Genomic DNA, 26,465 nt, shown 5'->3' with positions numbered 1-26,465 from the left:
TGTAGTAATATTAAATACATGTTTAGTGTATGAATATTAAATACATATTTAGTGTATAAATATTAAATACATGTTTAGTGTATAAATATTAAATACACTTTTAGTGTATAGATATTAAATACACGTTTAGTGTTAAAATATTAAATACATGTTTAGTGTATTAATATTAAATATATGTTTAGTTTATTAAAATTGAATACATGTTTTTGTATTAATATTAAATACATATTAAGTGTAAGAATAATAACTACATGTTTATTGAATGAATATTAAATACATGTTTAGTGTATAAATATTTAATACATGTTTAGTGTATTAATATTAAATATATGTTTAGTTTATTAAAAATAAATACATATTTTTGTATTAATATTAAATACATGTTTAGTGTATTAATATTAAATACATGTTTAGTGTATAAATATTAAATACATGTTTAGTGTAATAATATTAAATACATGTTTACTGTATGAATATTAAATATATGATTAGTATATAATTACATATACGTTTAGTTAATGATTATTAAATACATGTTTAGTGTATTAATATTAAATACATGTTTAGTGTATGAATATAAGTGTATGAGAAACCAAACTTATGTAAAAAAAAATAAAACAAAATTAAAAAAAAGGAAAAAGAGAGAGAGAGAGAGACGGAGAGGACCGGACTTATTAAGAGGGAACGTGCGCCCTCCTGTGGACTTCTGCCGCAACTGCACACATAAAGAAATTCATTATTTCCAAGTGTGCCTTATTTAGAGGATAATAAATACATGTTTACTGTATGAATATTAAATATATGATTAGTATATAATTACATATACGTTTAGTATATGATTATTATATACATGTTCAGTGTAGTAATATTAAATACATGTTTAGTGTATGAATATTAAATACATATTTAGTGTATAAATATTAAATACATGTTTAGTGTATAAATATTAAATACACTTTTAGTGTATAGATATTAAATACACGTTTAGTGTTAAAATATTAAATACATGTTTAGTGTATTAATATTAAATATATGTTTAGTTTATTAAAATTGAATACATGTTTTTGTATTAATATTAAATACATATTAAGTGTAAGAATAATAACTACATGTTTATTGAATGAATATTAAATACATGTTTAGTGTATAAATATTTAATACATGTTTAGTGTATTAATATTAAATATATGTTTAGTTTATTAAAAATAAATACATATTTTTGTATTAATATTAAATACATGTTTAGTGTATTAATATTAAATACATGTTTAGTGTATAAATATTAAATACATGTTTAGTGTAATAATATTAAATACATGTTTACTGTATGAATATTAAATATATGATTAGTATATAATTACATATACGTTTAGTTAATGATTATTAAATACATGTTTAGTGTATTAATATTAAATACATGTTTAGTGTATGAATATAAGTGTATGAGAAACCAAACTTATGTAAAAAAAAATAAAACAAAATTAAAAAAAAGGAAAAAGAGAGAGAGAGAGAGACGGAGAGGACCGGACTTATTAAGAGGGAACGTGCGCCCTCCTGTGGACTTCTGCCGCAACTGCACACATAAAGAAATTCATTATTTCCAAGTGTGCCTTATTTAGAGGATAATAAATACATGTTTACTGTATGAATATTAAATATATGATTAGTATATGATTACATATATGTTTGGTATATGATTATTAAATACATGTTCAGTGTATTAATATTAAATACATGTTTAGTGTATGAATATTAAATACATGTTTAGTGTATTAATATTAAATACATGTTTAGTGTATAAATATTAAATACATGTTTAGTGTATTAATATTAAATACATGTTTAGTGTATGAATATTAAATACATGTTTAGTGTATGAATATTCAATACATGTTTACTGTATAAATATTAAAAACATGTTTAGTGTATTAATATTAAATATATGTTTAGTTTATTAAACTTAAATACATGTTTTTGTATTAATATTAAATACATGTTTAGTTTATGAATATTAAATACATGTTTAGTGGATATGTAATAAATACATATTTAGTGTATTAATATTAAATACATGTTTAGTGTATAAATATTAAATACATGTTTAGTGTATTAATATTAAATACATGTTTAGTGTATGAATATTAAATACATGTTTAGTGTATAAATGTTAAATACATGTTTAGTTTATGAATATTAAATACATGTTTAGTGTATTAATATTAAATATATATTTAGTTTATTAAAATTGAATACATGTTTTGTATTAATATTAAATACATCTTTAGTGTATTAATATTAAATACATGTTTACTGTATTAATATTAAATACATGTTTAGTGTATAAATAAGAACTACATGTTTAGTGTATAAATATTAAATACATGTTTAGTGTATTAATATTAAATATATGGTTAGTTTATTAAAATTAAATACATGTTTAGTGTATTAATATTAAATACATTTTTAGTGTATGAATATTAAATACATGTTTAGTGTATGAATATTAAATACATGTTTAGTGTATGAATATTAAATACATGTTTAGTGTATGAATATTAAATACATGTTTAGTGTATTAATATCAAATATATGTTTAGTGTATTAAACTTAAATACAGGTTTTTGTATTAATATTAAATACATGTTTAGTGTATGAATATTAAACACACTTTTAGTGTATTAATATTAAATACATGTTTAGTGTATAAATATTAAATACAGGTTTAGTGTATTAATATTAAATACATGTTTAGTGTATGAATATTAAATACATGTTTAGTTTATGAATATTAAATACATGTTTACTGTATTAATATTAAATTTATATTTAGTTTATGAAAATTAAATACATGTTTTTGTATTAATATTAAATACATGTTTAGTGTAAATATTAAATACATGTTTAGTGTATAAATAATAACTAAATGTTCAGTGTATGAATATTAAATACATATTTAGTGTATGAATATTAAATACATGATTAGTGTATTAATATTAAATACATGTTTATTGAATGAATATTAAATACATGTTTAGTGTATAAATATTGAATACATGTTTAGTGTATTAATATTAAATACATGTTTAGTGTATAAATATAAGTGTATGAGAAACCAAACTTATGTAAAAAAAAAATAAAAGAAACAAAAAAAAAGGAAAAAGAGAGAGAGAGAGACAGAGAGGACCGGACTTATTAAGAGGGAACCTGCGCCCTCCTGTGGACTTCTGCCGCAACTGCACACATAAAGAAATTCATTATTTCCAAGTGTGCCTTATTTAGAGGATAATAAATACATGTTTACTAAATGAATATTACATATATGATTAGTATATGATTACATATACGTTTAGTATATGATTATTAAATACATGTTCAGTGTATTAATATTAAATACATGTTTAGTGTATGAATATTAAATACAGGTTTAGTGTATGAATATTAAATACATGTTTAGTGTATGAATATTAAATACATGTTTGTGTATAAATATTAAATACATGTTTAGTGTATTAATATTAAATATATGTTTAGTTTATTAAACTTAAATACATGTTTTTGTATTAATATTAAATACATGTTTAGTGTATGAATATTAAATACACATTTAATGTATGAATATTAAATACATGTTTAGTTTATGAATATTAAATACATGTTTAGTGGATAAATAATAAATAAATATTTAGTGTATTAATATTAAATACATGTTTAGTGTATAAATATTAAATACATGTTTAGTGTATGAATATTAAATATATGTTTAGTTTATTAAAATTAAATACATGTTTTTGTATTAATATCAAATACATGTTTAGTGTATAAATATTAAATACATGTTTAAGGTATTATTATTAAATATATGTTTAGTTTATTACAATTAAATACATGTTTTGTATTAATATTAAATACATGTTTAGTGTATTAATATTAAATACATGTTTAAGGTATTAATATTAAATATATGTTTAGTTTATTACAATTAAATACATGTTTTTGTATTAATATTAAATACATGTTTAGTGTACAAATATTAAATACATGTTTAGTGTATAAATGTTAAATACATATTTAGTGTATAAATATTAAATATATGTTGAGATTTTAAAAATTAAATACATTTTTTTTAAATATTAAATACATGTTTAGTGTATAAATATTAAATACATGTTTAGTGTATTAATATTAAATACATGTTTAGTGTATAAATATTGAATACATGTTTAGTGTATGAATATTAAATACATGTTTAATGTATGAATATTAAATAAATGTTTAGTGCATAAATATTAAATACATGTTTAAGTTATGAATATTAAATACATGTTTCGTGTATAAATATTAAATACAAGTTAAGTGTATAAATATTAAATACATATTTAGTGTATAAATATTAAATACATGTTTAGTGTATAAATATTGAATACATGTTTCGTGTATGAATATTAAATACATGTTTAGTGTAAGAATATTAAATACATGTTTAAGTTATGAATATTAAATACATGTTTCGTGTATAAATATTAAATACAAGTTAAGTGTATAAATATTAAATACATATTTAGTGTATAAATATTAAATACATGTTTAGTGTATTAATATTAAATACATGTTTAGTGTATTAATATTAAATACATGTTTAGTGTATAAATAGTAACTACATGTTTAGTTAAATAATATTAAATACATGTTTAGTGTAATAATATTAAATATATGTTTAGTTTATTAAAATCAAATACATGTTTTTGTATTAATATTAAATACACTTTTAGTGTATAAATATTAAATACATGTTTAGTGTATTAATATTAAATACATGTTTAGTGTATTAATGTTAAATACATATTTAGTGTATAAATATTAAATAAATGTTTAGTTTATTAAAATTAAATACATGTTTTTTTATTCATATTAAATACATGTTTAGTGTATAAATATTAAATACATGTTTAGTGTATTGATATTAAATACATGTTTAGTGTATGAATAATAAATACATGTTTCGTGTATGAATATTAAATACATTTTAGTGTATTAATATTAAATACATATTTAGTGTATGAATATTAAATACATATTTAGTGTATAAATATTAAATGCATGTTAAATGTATGACTATTAAATACATATTTAGTGTATGAATATTGAATACATGATTTGTGTATTAATATTAAATACATGATTAGTGTATAAATATTAAATACATGTTTAATGTATTAATATTAAATACATGTTTAGTGTATTAATATTAAATACATGTTTAGTGTATAAATAATAAATACATGTTTAATGTATTAATATTAAATACATGTTTAGTGTATTAATATTAAATACATGTTTAGTGTATGAATATTAAATACATGTTTAGTGTATTAATATTAAATACATGTTTAGTGTATTATTATTGAATATATGTTTAGTTTATTAAAATTAAATACATGTTTTTGTATTAATATTAAATACATGTTTAGTGTATGAATATTATATACAAGATTAGTGTGAAAATATTAAATACATGTTTAGTGTATAAATATTAAATACATGTTTAGTGTATTAGTATTAAATACATGTTTAGTGTATAATTATTAAATACATGTTTAGTGTATGAATATTAAATACATGTTTAGTGTATGAATATTAAATACATGTTTAGTGTATGAATATTAAATATATGATTAGTATATAATTACATATACATTTAGTATATGATTATTAAATACATGTTCAGTGTATTAATTTTAAATACATGTTTAGTGTATGAATATTAAATACATGTTTAGTGTATGAATATTAAATACATGTTTAGTGTATAAATAATAACTACATGTTTAGTGTATGAATATTAAATACATGTTTAGTGTATTCATATTAAATACGTGTCTAGTGTATTAATATTAAATATATGTTTAGTTTATTAAAATTAAATACATTTTTAGTGTATTAATATTAAAAAAATGTTTAGTGTAAAAATGTTAAATACATGTTTAGTGTATGAATATTAAATAAATTTTTAGTTTATTAAAATTAAATACATGTTTTTGCATTAATATTAAATACATGTTTAGTGTATAAATATTAAATACATGTTTAGTGTATTAATATTAAATACATGTTTACTGTATTAATATTAAATACATGTTTAGTGTATAAATAATAACTACATGTTTAGTGTATGAATATTAAATACATGTTTAGTGTATAAATATTAAATACATGTTTAGTGTATTAATATTAAATATATGTTTAGTTTATTAAAATTAAATACATGTTTTTGTATTAATGTTAAATACATATTAAGTGTAAGAATAATAACTACATGTTTAGTGTATGAATATTAAATACATGTTTAGTGTATGAATATTAGATACATGTTTAGTGTATAAATATTATATACATGTTTACTGTATTAATATTAAATATGTTTAGTTTATTAAAATTAAATACATGTTTAGTGTATGAATAATAACTACATGTTTAGTGTATGAATATTAAATAAATGTTTAGTGTATAAATATTAAATACATGTTTAGTGTATTAATATCAAATACATTTTAGTGTATAAATGTTAAATACATGTTTAATGTATAAATATTAAATATATGTTTAGTTTATTAAAATTAAATGCATGTTTTTGTATTAATATTAAATACATGTTTAGTGTATTAATATTAAAAACATGTTTAGTGTATCAATATTAAATACATGTTTAGTGTATAAATAATAACTACATGTTTAGTGTATGATTATTAAATACGTGTTCAGTGTATTAATATTAAATACTTGTTTAGTGTATGAATATTAAATACATGTTTAGTGTATAAATATTAAATATATGTTTAGTGTATGGATATTAAATACATGTTTAGTGTATTAATATTTAATCAATGTTTAGTGTATAAATATTAAATACATGTTTAGTGTATGAATATTAAATACATGTTTAGTGTATGAATATTAAATACATGTTTAGTGTATAAATATTAAATACATGTTTAGTGTATAAATATTAATACATGTTTAATGTCTGAATATTAAATACATATTTAGTGTATTAATATTAAATACATGATTAGTGTATTAATATTAAATACATGATTAGTGTATAAATATTAAATACATGTTTAATGTTTTAATATTGAATACATGTTTAGTGTATGAATATTAAATACATGTTTAGTGTATGAATAATAAATACATGTTTCGTGTATGAATATTAAATACATTTTTAGTGTATGAATATTAAATACATATTTAGTGTATGAATATTAAATACATATTTAGTGTATAAATATTAAATGCATGCTAAATGTATGAATATTAAATACATATTTAGTGTATAAATATTAAATACATGATTAGTGTATTAATATTAAATACATGATTAGTGTATAAATATTAAATACATTTTTAGTGTATGAATATTAAATACATATTTAGTGTATGAATATTAAATACATATTTAGTGTATAAATATTAAATGCATGCTAAATGTATGAATATTAAATACATATTTAGTGTATGAATATTAAATACATATTTAGTGTATAAATATTAAATACATGATTAGTGTATTAATATTAAATACATGATTAGTGTATAAATATTAAATACATGTTTAGTGTATTAATATCAAATACATGTTTAGTGTATTAATATTAAATACATGTTTAGTGTATAAATATTAAATACATGTTTAGTGTATTAATATTAAATACATGTTTAGTGTATTAATATTGAATATATGTTTAGTGTATTAATATTGAATATATGTTTAGTTTATTAAAATTAAATACATGTTTTTGTATTAATATTAAATACATGTTTAGTGTATTAATATTAAATACATGTTTAGTGTATTAATATTAAATACATGTTTAGTGTATGAATATTAAATACATGTTTAGTGTATTAATATTAAATATATCTTTAGTTTATTAAAATTAAATACATGTTTTTTGTATTAATATTAAATACATGTTTAATGTGTAAATATTAAATACATGTTTGGTGTATTAATATTAAATACAAGTTTAGTGTATGAATATTAAATACACGTTCATTGTATGAATATTAAATACATGTTTAGTGTATTAATATTAAATATATGTTTAGTTTATTAAAATTAAGTAGATGTTTTTTGTATTATATTAAATACATGTTTCGTGTATAAATATTAAATACATGTTTAGTGTATGAATATCAAATACATGTTTTTGTATAAATATCAAATACATGTTTAGTGTATGAATATTAAATACATGTTTCGTGTAAAGATATTAAATACATGTTTAGTGTATGAATATTAAATAAATGTTTAGTGTATAAATATTAAATACATGTTTAGTGTATAAATATTAAATACACGTTTAGTGTATGAATATTAAATACATGTTTAGTGTATAAATATTAAATACATGTTTAGTGTATGAATATTAAATACATGTTTAGTGTATAAATATTAAATACATGTTTAGTGTATGAATATTAAATACATGTTTAGTGCATAAATATTAAATACACGTTTAGTGTAAAAATACTAAATACATGTTGAGTGTATTAATATTAAATACATGTTTAGTTTATAATTATTAAATACATGTTTAGTGTATTAATATTAAATACATGTTTAGTGTATAATTATTAAATACATGTTTAGTGTATGATTATTAAATACATGTTTAGTGTATGATTATTAAATACATGTTTAGTGTATGAATATCAAATACATGTTTTTGTATAAATATCAAATACATGTTTAGTGTATGAATATTAAATACATGTTTCGTGTAAAGATATTAAATACATGTTTAGTGTATGAATATTAAATAAATGTTTAGTGTATAAATATTAAATACATGTTTAGTGTATAAATATTAAATACACGTTTAGTGTATAAATATTAAATACATGTTTAGTGTATAAATATTAAATACATGTTTAGTGTATGAATATTAAATACATGTTTAGTGTATAAATATTAAATACATGTTTAGTGTATGAATATTAAATACATGTTTAGTGCATAAATATTAAATACACGTTTAGTGTAAAAATACTAAATACATGTTGAGTGTATTAATATTAAATACATGTTTAGTTTATAATTATTAAATACATGTTTAGTGTATTAATATTAAATACATGTTTAGTGTATAATTATTAAATACATGTTTAGTGTATGATTATTAAATACATGTTTAGTGTATGATTATTAAATACATGTTTAGTGTATAAATATTAAATACATGTTTAGTGTATTAATATTAAATACATGTTTAATGTATTAATATTAAATATATGTTTGGTTTATTAAAATTAAATACATGTTTTTTGTATTAATATTAAATACATGTTTAGTGTATTAATATTAAATATATCTTTAGTTTATTAAAATTAAATACATGTTTTTTTTATTAATATTAAATACATGTTTAGTGTGTAAATATTAAATACATGTTTGGTGTATTAATATTAAATACAAGTTTAGTGTATAAATATTAAATACATGTTTAGTGTATTAATATTAAATATATGTTTAGTTCATTAAAATTAAGTAGATGTTTTTTGTATTATATTAAATACATGTTTCGTGTATAAATATTAAATACATGTTTAGTGTATGAATATCAAATACATGTTTTTGTATAAATATCAAATACATGTTTAGTGTATGAATATTAAATACATGTTTCGTGTAAAGATATTAAATACATGTTTAGTGTATAAATATTAAATAAATGTTTAGTGTATAAATATTAAATACATGTTTAGTGTATGAATATTAAATAAATGTTTAGTGTATAAATATCAAATACATGTTTAGTGTATACATATTAAATACATGTTTAGTGTATTAATATTAAATACATGTTTAGTGTATTATTAATAAATACATGTTTAGTGTATTAATGTTAAATACATGTTTAGTGTATTAATATTAAATATATGTTTAATTTATTAAAATTAAATAGATGTTTTTTGTATTAATATTAAATACATGTTTCGTGTATGCATATCTAATACATGTTTTGTATAAATATCAAATACATGTTTAGGTTTTTTAAACATAAGATCATTGTCTCCCAAAACGTTGTTAGTTAATGATATCATCAGAGACAACAATCTTAACGTCATCGGTCTCAGTGAAACCTGGCTTAAACCAAACGACTTTTTTGCGCTAAATGAGGCATATCCTCCTAACTTTACACATGCGCATATTGCCCGTCCGCTTAAAAGGGGTGGGGGGGTCGCACTAATATACAACGAAAACTTTAACCTTAGTCCTAACATAAATAATAAATATAAATCGTTTGAGGTGCTTACTATGAAGTCTGTCACACCGCTGCCTCTACACCTGGCTGTTATCTACCGCCCCCAAGGGCCCTATTCGGACTTTATCAATGAATTCTCAGAGTTCGTTGCTGATCTAGTGACACACGCCGATAATATAATCATAATGGGGGACTTTAATATCCATATGAATACCCCATCGGACCCACCGTGCGTAGCGCTCCAGACTATGATTGATAGCTGTGGTCTCACACAAATAATAAATGAACCCACGCATCGCAACGGTAATACGATAGACCTAGTGCTTGTCAGGGGTATCACCGTCTCCAAAGTTACGATACTCCCGTATACTAAAGTATTGTCCGATCATTACCTTATAAAATTCGAGGTTCAGACGCATGTTCGTCAAACTAATAATAATAATAACTGCTATAGCAGCCGCAACATTAATACGGCCACAACGACAACTCTTGCTGACCTACTGCCCTCGGTTATGGCACCATTCCCAAAGTATGTGGGCTCTATTGATAACCTCACTAACAACTTTAACGACACCCTGCGTGAAACCATTGATAACATAGCACCGCTAAAGTTAAAAAAGGCTCCAAAAAAGCGCACCCCGTGGTTTACAGAAGAAACTAGAGCTCAGAAATTATTATGCAGAAAGCTGGAACGCAAATGGCGCACGACTAAACTTGAGGTGCACCATCAAGCATGGAGTGATGGTTTAATAACTTATAAACGCATGCTTACCTTAGCTAAAGCTAAATATTACTCAAATCTCATCCACCGTAATAAAAACGATCCTAAATTTTTGTTTAGTACGGTAGCATCGCTAACCCAACAAGGAACCCCTTCCAGTAGCTCAACCCACTCAGCTGATGACTTTATGCAATTCTTTAGTAAGAAAATTGAAGTCATTAAAAAGGAGATTAAAGACAATGCGTCCCAGCTACAATGGGGTTCTATTAACACTGACACGAAGGTATATACGGCGGATACTGCCCTCCAAAATAGTTTCTCTTGTTTTGATGAAATAACATTAGAGGAATTGTTACAACGTGTAAATGGAATAAAACAAACAACATGTTTACTTGACCCACTTCCTGGGAAACTGATCAAGGAGCTCTTTGTATTATTAGGTCCATCAGTGCTAAATATTATAAACTTATCACTTTCCTCGGGCACTGTTCCCCTAGCATTCAAAAAAGCGGTTATTCATCCTCTTCTTAAAAGACCTAACCTCGATCCTGACCTCATGGTAAACTACCGACCGGTGTCTCACCTTCCCTTTATTTCAAAAATCCTTGAAAAAATTGTTGCGGAGCAGTTAAATGAACACTTAGCGTCTAACAATCTATGTGAAACCTTTCAATCCGGTTTCAGAGCAAATCACTCCACGGAGACAGCCCTCGCAAAAATGACTAATGATCTATTGCTAACGATGGATTCTGATGCGTCATCTATGTTGCTGCTCCTCGATCTTAGCGCTGCTTTCGATACCGTCGATCATAATATTTTATTAGAACGTATCAAAACACGAATTGGTATGTCAGACTTAGCCCTGTCTTGGTTTAACTCTTATCTTACTGATAGGATGCAGTGTGTCTCCCATAACAATGTGACCTCGGACTACGTTAAGGTAACGTGTGGAGTTCCCCAGGGTTCGGTCCTTGGCCCTGCACTCTTCAGCATCTACATGCTGCCGCTAGGTGACATCATACGCAAATACGGTGTTAGCTTTCACTGTTATGCTGATGACACCCAACTCTACATGCCCCTAAAGCTGACCAACACGCCGGATTGTAGTCAGCTGGAGGCGTGTCTTAATGAAATTAAACAATGGATGTCCGCTAACTTTTTGCAACTAAACGCCAAAAAAACGGAAATGCTGATTATCGGTCCTGCTAGACACCGAACTCTATTTAATAATACAACTCTAACATTTGACAACCAAACAATTAAACAAGGCAACACGGTAAAGAATCTGGGTGTTATCTTCGACCCAACTCTCTCCTTTGAGGCACACATTAAAAGCGTTACTAAAACGGCCTTCTTTCATCTCCGTAATATCGCTAAAATTCGCTCCATTCTGTCCACTAAAGACGCTGAGATGATTATCCATGCGTTTGTTACGTCTCGCCTCGACTACTGTAACGTATTATTTTCGGGTCTCCCCATGTCTAGCATTAAAAGATTACAGTTGGTACAAAATGCGGCTGCTAGACTTTTGACAAGAACAAGAAAGTTTGATCACATTACGCCTGTACTGTATATACCTTTATATACATATATACATACATATATACCTATACTGTATATACCTTTATATACATATATACATACATATATACCTATACTGGCTCACCTGCACTGGCTTCCTGTGCACTTAAGATGTGACTTTAAGGTTTTACTACTTATGTATAAAATACTACACGGTCTAGCGCCATCCTATCTTGCCGATTGTATTGTACCATATGTCCCGGCAAGAAATCTGCGTTCAAAGGACTCCGGCTTGTTAGTGATTCCCAAAGCCCAAAAAAAGTCTGCGGGCTATAGAGCGTTTTCCGTTCGGGCTCCAGTACTCTGGAATGCCCTCCCGGTAACAGTTCGAGATGCCACCTCAGTAGAAGCATTTAAGTCTCACCTTAAAACTCATTTGTATACTCTAGTCTTTAAATAGACTCCCTTTTTAGACCAGTTGATCTGCCGTTTCTTTTCTTTTTCTTCTATGTCCCACTCTCCCCTGTGGAAGGGGTCCGGTCCGATCCGGTGGCCATGTACTGCTTGCCTATGTATCGGCTGGGGACATCTCTGCGCTGCTGATCCGCCTCCGCTTGGGATGGTTTCCTGCTGGCTCCGCTGTGAACGGGACTCTCGCTGCTGTGTTGGATCCGCTTTGGACTGGACTCTCGCGACTGTGTTGGATCCATTGTGGATTGAACTTTCACAGTATCATGTTAGACCCGCTCGACATCCATTGCTTTCCTCCTCTCTAAGGTTCTCATAGTCATCATTGTCACCGACGTCCCACTGGGTCATTATTGTCACCAATGTCCCACTGGGTGTGAGTTTTCCTTGCCCTTATGTGGGCCTACCGAGGATGTCGTGGTGGTTTGTGCAGCCCTTTGAGACACTAGTGATTTAGGGCTATATAAGTAAACATTGATTGATTGATTGATTGATAGTGTATGAATATTAAATACATGTTTCGTGTATGAATATTAAATACATGTTTAGTGTATAAATATTAAATAAATGTTTAATGTATAAATATTAAATACATGTTTAGTGTAAAAATATTCAATAAATGTTTAGTGTATAAATATTAAATACATGTTTAGTGTATAAATATTAAATACGTGTTTAGTGTATTAATATTAAATATATGTTTAGTTTATTAAAATTAAATAGATGTTTTTGTATTAATATTAAATGCATGTTTAGTGTATGAATATTAAATGCATGTTTAGTGTATGAATATTAAATACATGTTTAGTGTATAAATATTAAATACACGTTTAGTGTATAAATATTAAATACATGTTTAGTGTATAAATATTAAATACATGTTTAGTGTATGAATATTAAATACATGTTTAGTGTATTAATATTAAATACATGTTTAGTGTATAATTAATAAATACATGTTTATTGTATTAATATTAAATATATGTTTAGTGTATTAATATTAAATATATGTTTAGTTTATTAAAATTAAATACATGTTTTTTGTATTAATATTAAATACATGTTTAGTGTATTAATATTAAATATATGTTTAGTTTATTAAAATTAAATACATTTTTTGTATTGATATTAAATACATGTTTAGTGTGTAAATATTAAATATATGTTTAGTGTACAAATAGTAAAAATATGTTTAGTGTATAAATATTAAAAACTATGTTTAGTGTATGCATGACCAGACTTATGAAGAGGGAATGTGCGCCCTCCAGTGGAAATCTGCCTTAACTGCACACAAATAAATTAATTATTTCAGAGTGTGCCTTATTTAGAGAATAATAAATACATGTTTACTGTATGAATATTAAAAAATATTATTAGTATATTAATATTAAATGTGTTTAGTATATGATTATTAGATACATGCTCAGTGTATGAATATTAAATACATGTTTAGTGTACGAATATTTCAGTGTATAAATATTAAATACATGTTTAGTGTATAAATATTAATTAAACAATATATATATTGTTGAACAATATATATATTGCCAGCGACGGCGTGGCGCAGTGGGGAGAGTGGCCGTGCGCAACCCGAGCGTCCCTGGTTCAATTCCCACCTAGTACCAACCTCGTCACGTCTGCTGTGTCCTGAGCAAGACACTTCACCCTTGCTCCTGATGGGTGCTGGTTGGCGCCTTGCATGGCAGCTCCCTCCATCAGTGTGTGAATGGGTAAATGTGGAAGTAGTGTCAAAGTGCTTTGAGTACCTTGAAGGTAGAAAAGCGCTATACAAGTACAACCCATTCATTTATTTATTTATTTATATATATATATATATATATATATATATATATATATATATATATATAGAGAGAGAGAGAGAGAGAGAGAGAGAGAGAGAGAGAGAGAGAGAAAGAGAGAGAGAAAGGGAGAGAGAGAGAGAGATAGAGAGATAGAGACCAGAATTATTAAGAGGGAATGTGCGCCCTCCTGTGGACTTCTGCTGCAACTGCACACACAAAGAACTTCATTACTTCCAAAGTTGCCTTATTTAGTGTCCCAGACTTCCAATTCCTCCTTTACATGTTTAGTGTATAAGTATTAATTAAACAACTGTTTAATATATGAATATTAAAAAATGTGCTTAGTGTATAAATATTAAATACATGTTTAGTGTATGAATAAATATATATATATATATATATATATATATATACATATATATATATATATATATATACAGAGAGAGAGAGAGAGAGAGAGAGAGAGAAAGAGAGAGAGAAAGAGAGAGAGAGAAAGGGAGAGAGAGAGAGAGAGAGAGAGAGGGAGATAGAGACATAGAGACCAGAATTATTAAGAGGGAACGTGCGCCCTCCTGTGGACTTCTGCTGCAACTGCACACACGAATAAATTCATTACTTCCAAGTGTGCCTTATTTAGTGTCCCAGACTTCCAATTCCTCCTTTACATGTTTAGTGTATAAGTATTAATTAAACAACTGTTTAATATATGAATTTAAAAAAATGCGTTTAGTGTATAAATATTAAATACATGTTTAGTGTATAAATAAATATCTATATATATATATATATATATATAGAGAGAGAGAGAGAGAGAGAGAGAGAGAGAGAGAGAGAGCCACCGGAGCAGAGACTGTGAACAACAGATACCCTGTTTATAATCGACACCTGTGTAATATACATCACTTGTGTTTTTATTCCAGTTTATTTTGCCAGTGACATTAAGTCATGACCGTGGTTAAGCGTCTGTCGTGTGTGTGTGTGGCCTCTTCAATGCCCAAGATGGCGGTCGCCGTTAGCAATGACTGCTACATGTAAAGCTGATCACTTTCTGTGTGGGTCCAAACCAGGCTAATCCGTGTTTATAGCTATGTATGCTTAAGACATTGTGGACATAACAAACTGTGTGAATGATGAACCGGCTAAATATTTTGGGATACTGAATGAGCAGTGTGTATTGACGGAAGAGCTAAGCTAATTATTATCCCGCCAGAATGCTCTAGCCCAGGGGTGTCAAACGTCCGGCCCGAGGGCCGCTTAAGGCCGGCTAACAAATTGTATCAAGCCCGCAGGATGAGTTAAAGTATAAAAATGTACCTGACATTTTTAAATGAAAGAAACAGCTGTTCTAAATGTGTCCACTGGATGTTGCAATAGCAATTCTTTGTAGATGATGCAACATATGTACAAAATAAAGCACATGATGTTAGTACATCAGTCGAGGAAAATGAGCAAACTACACGAATAACATCCTGTAATTTGACTTTGATATAATTTGTTTTATCTTGAAAGACACCAATGACTTGACTGATGAACATTATCACATAATGTATTCAGAAAATATAAATAACAACAAACAAAATGATTAACCACAGCATGTCAATTTTACACTTGTTCTATTTTCAAACAATGAAAAACAGTCTGAAGTTGTCTTTATTTTTAAGTTATCGTGCTGTGATTTTACCAGTCCGGCCTACTTGGGAGTAGATTTTTCTCCATGTAACCCCCGATCTAAAATGAGTTCGACACCTCTGCTCTAGCCGTAGGCCGGGGATATCCCCCCCGTTCAAATGTGTTGTGGGTATTAGTGCTGCCGTGATTAGTTGGCTAGGAATTCACACGGTTTTGATTGATTGATTGAAACTTTTATTGACAGATTGCACAGTACATATTCCGTACAACTGACCACTAAATGGTAACACCCCAATAAGTTTTTCAACTTGTTTAAGTCGGGGTCCACGTTAATCAATTCATGGTGGGCGAGAGAGAGACGTGAGCGTAACGTAGGCGTAACAATTAACACCGCCGCCCTTTATTTCTCTATATTTTCAAGATAGTCGACCATGAAAAGGCCTTTTTTTTTTAGCCGACGGGTTGTTCTACTATTGACCGCCTATTTATTTTTGTTCTCCCGTCCCAAACGGCTCACTGTAATTCACTTCCACAAGTCTGTGCCCTGCTGGAAAAGCAGATCAACTGAGAACAAGAGAGTATTAAGACACGTTAATACAATTATTCAGTGTGGAGTAATGGTCTATTACTGAACTGTCATTTTCACCTTTTATGTCATTCATGTTTATGCATTACTTACCTGCACTTATGTTCAAAGGGGTGACTCTACACTAAACACAGTATTTCCATAGCTAATATTACTTGCTAATACTTACCTGTAGGACCTGTTGAGTAAAGTTAACATGTATTTGAGTACTTACCATGAATATGTAGACAAAGTAACTGATATAATACTGAGTATGGTAAGTGTAGCATGTCTGTGTGGTGTAGCCTATACTATTTATGTGTAATATAAAGTGTATGAAGTATCTGTTGAACATAGAGGTGGTGGGAAAAAAATGGATAATTGTCTGCAGCTAAATGCTTTTAGTGAAACCAAATATTTCCATTTCATGTTTCTTGTGTTTCAGAGGAGGATTGAATGCAGTGCAAATATTGCAAATTGGAAAGCTCCAATCAAGAGGTATGGCTGTCATTTATTTATTAACTGTCGTACTTATGTGTTCATTGCCCTGTATGGAATAGGTGTAGGAGTGTACACATTTATTGACACGCTGCACTATACCTGCCCTCCCACTCCACTACATGCTCCTCCAACATAAAGCACCCCACTATACCATCAGCCCTGAAATTTCAAGTCAAAAGCTCACATTGTGATTAAAGTTAAATGCCATTGCTCCACTGATTGTGTTTTTCAGATATCTGAAAAATGTCATGGCATCACCAGCAAAGACCTCCTGAAGATTTTCAATGAGTGCCTTGAGAATTATGTGGCTCGCCTGCTCAGACTGTACCGGGCTAGAAAGGGAGCTATTGGTCAGCAGATAGAAGACTTCCTGGATAAGCTTGATGAACAAGTAAGTGATGGACATGTGTCAGTAAAATGGATTTTATCAGTCATTGCTATATGTTCTTAGTTTGTGCTATTTGATAATTATAACAGTTTTTAATTTGCAAAAGTAGAAAATGCTTTAGTCTGAAGGCTTGAAGTGTTTTTTTCCCCTTTTCTTGAGCATGCTACTGGTCAGACTTGCGGTCTACTGGTCATTACTAAAAACAACTTTTGATTTTGCCATTTGTATAAATCCACTATGGCGCTTCACTAATGTACATGCTTATGTTTTCCACTGTATACTCTATAGACATCAGACATTGTGTCTCACCGAAAGATGACATCACTGAGATGCCTCCCCGTTTTTGTCTGGGACGACACAACTAAGTGTGGAGAGACGCAGCCGACGGGCCGACAGCGGGCGGACAGAGGCGTTCTGGACCAAGATGAAGGCCAGGAGGCGGGGCATGCGGCGTGACGCACGCGGAGCGGCAGGAGGACGGCCATCGGAGTCAGGTGCGTAGAACACACATCTGCTCACAATCTGCGCATCTGCTCCTAGCCTTTAAGAGAGGCGAAGGGGGCACGATTGCGAGAGGGAAGACAGGAAAGGAAAGGAAACCACGGCAGCCCGACCACGAGCCCGACGACAGAGAGCAGTCCGCAATGAGTCCCCGCCACAGACGCAGCAGGCGAGCACCAAAGGGTGCAGAGCGACCAGGAAGAGGTGCCAGCGCACTAGAAATGGGTGCGCCCGACTGGCCCGAAGAAAGGTTGTTTGAACCAATAAATGGGAATCAAACCTGCTACGATGCGTCGTGTGTTCAATGTCACAGCAACCCACACGAGGACGGCTGGGAGTTTGTCACATACGTTTTTCCTGCAGCATTTGGTAAGTAATAATAATAATAGGACATTTACTTGAAAATTAAAAGTAATTTGGCCTAATGTAGCTTCAATGGAATAGTTCAACATTTTCATATTCTAGCTTGTTGCCCTGCTCTCTGGTTTAAGATCCGTCGATAGAAACCATTCCTTTAACTGTGGATGTATTTTTGAAGAAGAATCAGCCAATGTTTCCTCATCGCTTGTTAGATTAGCTCAAATACTGGTAGTCTATTGGTAGCCTGCCTTCGCCAACAGTCGGAAGATAAACTTTACAACTCTATTCCGACGACATGCTGTTAGTTTTAAGTTGCAGAAGAGAAAACGACGTTGCTGATGAATGTCTGTTGAATATAAACTAAATTCACCCTGGCTCACAGTCGGCAGCGGCATACTAACACTTACAATTGACTGCTAGTTTTTGAGCTAAGCTTACTTGCGATGAACAATCTTCGCCTATTCCTTCCAAAATGCACAAACAGTTAAAATGAATGATTTCTGTTGCCTTGCCTTGAACCAGAGAGTGGAGCAACAAGCTAAACAACTATTACTATTTTAACATTTTGAGTAGGATCTGATTGTAGCTGAGATAGGCACCAGCAACCCCCGAGACTCCATAGGGAATAAGCGGTACACAATGGATGGATGAATGGAGTAGGATCTCATAGCTGATGACAAAGATTTTATGCATAATACACTTTGTGTAGATTTCATTTCGTGCCCAGATTTGTTTTTGAATGCCCAAATGTCATATTCTTTAACCAATGCATATAATCATAAAGAAAAGTTCTTGCCCCAATTTTTTTTAAATATTTAATGGTTAATGTTCTACCTTCAATTCATTTGAAAGTAATTTAAGGGTTTTTCCCATTTTTTTGAACATTGTAAAATTTTAATCGTTCCCAGAAGATCCACACAATGACATCCTTTTGTTGGACCTAACACTCAATCATGCATGTGTTACTTACCCTCAGGAAAGTGACCCTGAAGAAAGAGTGCTCAGAGGCATGTCTGTTGGCATCCTTACAATCCTTGAAGAAGATGATCCTGCTGTATCACCCAACTTGTGTTGGAAGGTTCCATGGTGCTACATGACCTGCCAGACCTCGGTACCGCCTTTGCATACATCTTTGGCCTACTGTATGCCATCAACATTGATTATCCAAAGGAGATGAAGTACACCTTTGAAGCAATTCAGTCTATCTTTTTCCAGCTTGGCTCTCAGTGCGGCCCTGCGATGAGGTGGCGACTTGTCCAGAGTGTACCCTGCCTGGCGCCCGATTGTAGCTGAGATAGGCGCCAGCGCCCCCCGTGACTCCAAAAGGGAATAAGCGGTAGGAAATGGATGGATGGATGGGCTCTCAGTGGACAAGGTCTCTGAAAACAAAGCTTTTGCTGTGACTCTTAATGTGGAAGCCAACCTATGTTTTCTGCCTGTTCGAGTGCATTGTGGTTGGTGCTCATATAAAACTTCACGGCCAGTGATTTAAAACATGCAAGGCCTCACGGAAAACAATTATATTTATTTTCAAAATGTATTTACAATTAAGTGAGATACACAATTTTTTGAATTTTTTTTTTTTTTCAAAATGTATTTAAAATTGAGTGAGATTCACAAAACGCCATTATGCCACATAACCCGCCAGAACTCGGTACTGCCATTTGTTATGTAGCATATTGGTATTTTGTGAATCTCACTTAAATGTAGATATATCTTTTTCTTTATATTTAAGTGAAGTTGACAAGAGGTGCATATTCACTGTCAGCTGATCAAGTTTGTCAACTCTTCTAATTTACTAAACACATTTTCTCTATCTATGAAGATAATTCTATCATCAAATCATTACACAATTATATTGCCTGGCTGCTGTAAAAGCATTTATTTCTTAGCTTTTAACTTTCTTAGCTGGTTTATTCACTTTAAAGAAAATAGCTGGGAAAGTGTCAAGGTCTCTGACACACCCAATTGAACCCTTATGTTAAACATGTTTCTAAATGAGAAATAAACAAGGTTTTGGATGTATTTTGATGTCTGCTCTTTATTTTATTTATTCATTCAGCATTTAAAAAAAAAATTATCGCAACATAAATGTTACTTGACTTGTAAAGGAATTTTAGTAACTGAAGTAACAAGAATTTCCGAGTTAGTTGAAGGTGAAAATACATGGAATTGAAGCATGAAATTTATTGTTGGTCCGACGTGAATATAATAATTTGGTGAACAAGATCGAGGTGGTAAAACTCTTTTCTAAACTTTGAAATCTTAGTTAAGTCAAGAACAGTAGTCAAAGTTCAACAAGAATATATGAGTTAGTTGAAGGTAAAAATACATGGAATTGAAGCATGAACTTTATTGTTGGTCCGACGTGAATATAATAATTTGGTGAACAAGAAGATCTGAGTTGACATAACTCTTATCTCAACTAGTTAAGTCAACAATAGTAAAACGCAAAAATCTTGTTGCATCAAGTTACCTTGAAAATGTGGGTTTTCTCAACTTTTTTTTTTATTTAAAGTGTACCGGTTTGATGTGCTCAAAACACCTCCATAGGGAGACGTTCGGGTGGCATCCTGACCAGATGCCCGAACCACCTCATCTGGCTCCTCTCCATGTGGAGGAGCAGCGGCTTTACTTTGAGTTCCTCCCGGATGGCAGAGCTTCTCACCCTATCTCTAAGGGAGAGACCCGCCACCCGGCGGAGGAAACTCATTCCGACCACTTTTACCCATGATCTTGTCCTTTTGGTCCTAACCCAAAGCTCATGACCATAGGTGAGGATGGGAACGTAGATCGACCAGTAAATTGAGAGCTTTGCCTTCCGGTTCAGCTCCTTCTTCACCACGTCCGCATTACTGAAGACGCCACACCGCGAACAAGACTCCGAGGTACTTGAACTCCTCCACTTGGGAGCAGGGTCTCCTCCCCAACCTGGAGATGGCGCTCCACCCTCTTCCGAATGATAACAATGGACTCGGATTTGGAGGTGCTGATTCCCATCCCAGTTGCTTCACACTCGGCTGTGAACCGATCCAGTGAGAGCTGAAGATCCTGGCCAGATGAAGCCATCGGGACCACATCATCTGCAAAAAGCAGAGACCTAATACTGCAGCCACCAAACCAGATCCCCTCAACACCTTGACTGCGCCTAGAAATTATGTCCATGAAAGTTTTGAACAGGATGGGTGACAAAGTCCAACCGTGACTGGAAACGCCACACCGTCCCGTTAATATTATGTATAGTATATTAATATATGTGTATATATACATGAATATACACATGTATGGGATTTATATATATATATATATATATATATATATATATATATATATATATATATAAATGGTAAATGTTTGTACTTGTATAGCGCTTTTCTACCTCTTTTTAAGGAGCCCAAAGCGCTTTGATAGTATTTCTCCATTCACACACACATTCACACACTGATGGCAGGAGCTGCCATGCAAGGCGCTAACCAGGATCCATCAGGAGCAAGGGTGAAGTGTCTTGCTTAAGGACACAACGGACGTGACTAGGATGGTAGAAGGTGGGGACATATACACATATATATATATATATATATATCTTGATTGGATTATCCAGAGAATAGTGCTCGATACCGTGGTAGAGCGCAATATGTAGGTGTGGGAAAAATCACAAGACTACTTCATCTCTACAGAACTGTTTCATGAGGGGTTCCCTCAATCATCAGGAGATTTTAATGGAAGCATTCACATACAATGGTTTATATAGGGCACAGAGTGGGTGGGTACAGGCAGGCGTAGGGTGTGGTGATTGGCTCATGTGTTACCTAGGAGGTGTTTCCGTCTGTGGCGGCATGCTGAGATGATTTTACTGTGCTTGTTGAGTGATGACGGGTCTGGGTGATGTATAATAAACAGTGTCTCTTTTAAGCATAGGTTGCATCTTTTATTACCACTGTTGTAAGGTGTGCTGGATGCAAGAGTTTGCCATGTTATTGAATATTCAACATTATTGTCTTTGAGGTTCCAAATGTACTTGCTGAGTTCTGTGGATTATATATATATATATATATATATATATATATATATATATATATATATATATATATATATATATATATATATATATATATATATATATATATTATCCAATTGTGGCCCTCGAGTCAAAACGTTTAGAGACTGCACTGGCCTTTCTAGAGCTTTTCAGGTCTTTAGTATTCACATTGCATTTAAACATGTTCTACAACCTGTCACTATTTACACTTCACACACCCTCTGTTACGGTGTGGTCGCATCGTGGATGTGGGAGGAGGGCCACCTCTTGATGCCAAAGGACCCGGAGCAAGCAGGATGAAGGTAGGAACTGGTTCTAATATAGAAATCCAAAATAACACATAACAAAAGGGTAAAATAAAGGTGCGCCAAAGCACGGGAAGTAAAATGCTAATGTTAGCAAGGGTTGAGTTCAAAGTCCAAAGCAGCGCGAGCCGAGCGCGCCGAGGCTAAGCTAAAACTTAGCGAGGAACAAACAAAAGGCTCGGGAGGAAACAACCTAACTGTTGCATTGAGCAAGCAAAACGTCCAGAATGAACTCAGGTAGCAGGCGGACTTAAATACTAACACAACAATCAAAAGCAGGTGTGCGTCCGAAAGTAAGAGCAGGTGGAGCGAATGAAGTAGCCATGGTGACAAAAACAAACAAGGAAGTGCTCAAACAATGGGATCGGCGGAGTCCAAACATAATAAGAAAATACACAAAAGCAAACAACAAATGAATCGTAACACGTGGCCATCTCCACCTCTCCAATGTCCTTCTTTCAACCATTAACCAGTGTCATCAAACTAATATCCTTCATGTCTTCATCTGACTTCAATGTATATATAATCTTGCAATTATCCACCATCATCTTTTTCCACCTTTCTACTCTTTTAGTGCGCTACTTTCCTTCATGACCTCCTCTCCGCTTCTTTCCTCTCTCCCCTCTGTTCCTATCCACGTCCATACCTTCCTCATACATCCCCTCCATATATCCACTTCCATCTCTTTTTAACCAGCTACCAGAAATCCAGAGCTCGGTAATGGAGAAGTTTTGTGAAATAATAAAAAAAAAATATTCACCTAAAAGCAAAAATAAAAATGAACTAAATCTCCTCTGTTCTGTACATCATTGTCCAAGTGACATTATATTGTCATCTTCCTCTTTATGCCATTTCCTCAAGGTGATGTTATGTATCGACAAGGGGGAAGGAGACCGCACAACAACAGGAGGTATAGCTCAACGGGTTTATTGAGTCTTTAATGAATACGTGGAGTGTGTATGCAACTATGTGTGTGGATGTTAGACTATGTGTGGAAATTAAAGGGGAACATTATCACCAGACTTAAGTGTCAATATATACCTTGATGGTGCAGAAAAAGAGACCATACATTTTTTTAACCGGTTTCCGAACTCTAAATGGGTGAATTTTGGCCAATTAAACGCCTTTGTTTATCGCTCTGTGGTGATGACGTCAGAACTTAACATCGCCGAGGTAATGAAGCCGCCATTTTAATTTTCAACACATTGCAAACATTGGGTCTCAGCTCTGTTATTTTCCGTTTTTTCGACAATTTTTTGGAACCTTGGAGACATCCTGCCTCGTCGGTGTGTTGTTGGAGGGTGTAACAACACTAACAGGGAGGGATTCAAGTTGCACCACTGGCCCGAAGATGCGAAAGTGGCAAGAAATCTGCTGCCAGACCCCCATTGAATGTGCCGGAGTGTCTGCACATTTTACCGGCGATGCTAAGGCAGACATGGCACAGAGATGTATGGATAACCTGCAGATGCATTTGCAACGATAAAGTCAACGAAATCACAAAGGTGAGTTTTGTTGATGTTGTTTACTTATGTGCTAATCAGACATATTTGGTCGCAGCGTGACTGCCAGCTAATCGATGCTAACATGCTATGCTAATCAATGCTAACATGCTATTTACCGGCGGTGCTAAAGCAGACATGGCACAGAGATGTATGGATAATCTGCAGATGCATTTGCAACAATATTACGTTTCCTTCCACCCACATTTAATGCGAAAAAAACACTTACCAATCGACGGATTTAAGTTGCTCGAGTGTCACAAGATGGGAAAGTCCTGATAGTTTGGTCCGCACATTTTACCGGCAATGCTAACGCAGCTATTCGGCCATGCTATGGTTATGAGTAGCGTCAATAGCTATTCGCTCAATAGCTTCAGTTTTTATCTCAATACTTTTATACTCCAACCATCTGTTTCAATACATGCGTAATCTGTTGAATCGCGTAAGCCGCTGAAATCAGAGTCTGAATCCAAGCTAATGTCGCTATATCTTGCTGTGATATTCGTCATGGTTTGTTTGTATTGGCAGCACTGTATGACGTCACAGGAAAATGAACAGTGTCAAGGCAAGGAGCGAAAAAAAGGCACTTTGACGCTTTTTTTAGGGATATTCCGGGACCGGTAAAATTTTGAAAAAAACAAGCCACTGAGAACTGATTTTTATTGTTTTTAACCCTTTTGAAATTGTGATAATGTTCCCCTTTAACACAATGTGAATTACCGTGGGTTTGTTGAAGGTGTGTGTTGGTTGTGGCAGCGTCCAAGTCCAGAGAGGAAGATCCCAAAGGGTTCGTGATCCAAGCAAGGTCCGTGGGGCAGGAGAGAAGCGTCCGAGGTCCAAATCCGGGTGTGGGGTCGAGAATCAAGGGAGGCAATCAGAATCCGGGTAGAAGTGCAAGGCAACGACTGAGGCACGAAGGCTGTGGGAACAGGAGAAGACAAAAGGACAAAATCAGGGCCAGGCACAAGGAAGGCAACAACAGGCAAGAGAGAAAGCACAAGAGGGGAGCCAGAGACGCGAGAACTTACTGTAACCAGGACTACGTTCCCACGAGAAGCAGTCAGCGACGAAGCTCTTTATTCTGTCGCCTCTCATTAGTCCCAGGTGTGTCGTTGGTAGATTGCCACCTGCTGTGTCGGCGCGTGGGCGCGGTCTGCGCAACGAGCATGGGGGCGTGTCCTGCTTGGCTCACAATGGAGCCTCTTGGTGTTCCCACAGCAGACAGTGTGTGTGCCATGACAGGTGACAGAAAAACATGATACAACCTGCCTATCATGTGATTCTACCATGTTGGCAAAATACAAACACACAATATATTGACATATATAACACATAAAACATGGAATTAGAAGTGAACAGTACCCATCCCTACCAGCAAGTGTTGTTGTACTGGAAACTAATTTACAAACACAACTTCATCACACACAATACTCCACTGTGGAATTGTTCTTATATTAAAATGAGAAACAAATCCATCTTTGTACAGCAATGGTTTGAAAAAGGCATTTGGTCACTGATGCAATTATTGACTGATAAAAATATGTTAATATTTGAAGATTTCATTAAGTACGACCTGCAAATAAACAAAATATTACAACATTTAAAAAGGCTTTCATTCAAAATATTCTAGTTACTGCATCTTTTTTAATTCTTTACTATTTCTTCTTCTTATTATTTTTTTTATCTGGAACAAAAAAATACTCACAACTTAAAGTTTCCATTCTTTCCAAGACGGAATTGACCACTTAAAATATTTTGGATGTTGTTTTGCAATTAGATACAACATTTGTTGGTTCTGTGACTGGGAAACACAATAAACAGTTTATTTTATGAATGTATGAAAAGTAAATCTCTGTGGGATGATGTACAATATTGGCTTTTGTCTGACACTCCAA

The 26,465-nt window shown here is 31.1% G+C and overlaps 1 protein-coding gene across 1 annotated transcript in view; it reads right to left on the bottom strand.

The window, feature by feature from the left end:
• The window catches only part of LOC133546642 (gastrula zinc finger protein XlCGF8.2DB-like), a 244,536-nt gene that overhangs the window by 127,549 nt on the left and 90,522 nt on the right, over positions 1 to 26,465 (bottom strand). The gene's annotated exons all lie outside the window — the stretch shown is intronic.

The sequence above is a fragment of the Nerophis ophidion genome, unplaced genomic scaffold, assembly GCF_033978795.1.
Source record: "Nerophis ophidion isolate RoL-2023_Sa unplaced genomic scaffold, RoL_Noph_v1.0 HiC_scaffold_35, whole genome shotgun sequence".
NCBI classification, from domain to species: domain Eukaryota; kingdom Metazoa; phylum Chordata; class Actinopteri; order Syngnathiformes; family Syngnathidae; genus Nerophis; species Nerophis ophidion.
The sequence above is the reverse complement of the archived record's forward strand: the minus strand, read 5'-3'. Positions and strand labels throughout refer to the sequence as shown.